Raw genomic sequence first — 557 nt, 5'->3', positions numbered from 1 at the left:
GTCATCATCAATTATTACTTAAACCTTAATTATTATCCTTAATATAATAAGTAATAAAATTTATTTTTAGTAATGTTTTTTTAATTAAACAACACCAACAACAATTGTGTTGAGCAAAATATTCAATAATAATTTTTTTTTTCCTCATGCATGATGTCATCATCATTGAATAATCTAAATGTAATAATAGGTGCTTAGGAAAAATCATCTGACTCATTAGGATTTAAGAGATGAGGATAATGATTTTGACTTAATTTGTGGAGTAAATGTGCCACGTGTACAAAAGTATTAGACACGTGGATGGTGGGTCCCATGTCCAATAATTAACTGGTCCATTTATATATAGCAGTGGCTGACAGCTTCAGATTGAGGACTTGCCCCTCCTCTTTCGTCGGTGGGATCTTATAATAATTAATATTCATGATTTTATGGAATATTTATACACATTTAAGTCATGAATAAAAAGTTAAATAAATTAAATCAAAGAAAAGTGTCGTTGCATGCTACCACATTTTATCTTATAATATTTTTGCAAAAGATTAGAAAAATCTCCATTC

The sequence above is a fragment of the Arachis ipaensis genome, chromosome B05 (genome assembly GCF_000816755.2).
Source record: "Arachis ipaensis cultivar K30076 chromosome B05, Araip1.1, whole genome shotgun sequence".
In the NCBI taxonomy this organism is placed as follows: Eukaryota; Viridiplantae; Streptophyta; class Magnoliopsida; order Fabales; family Fabaceae; genus Arachis; species Arachis ipaensis.
This window is presented reverse-complemented; position numbering follows the sequence as displayed.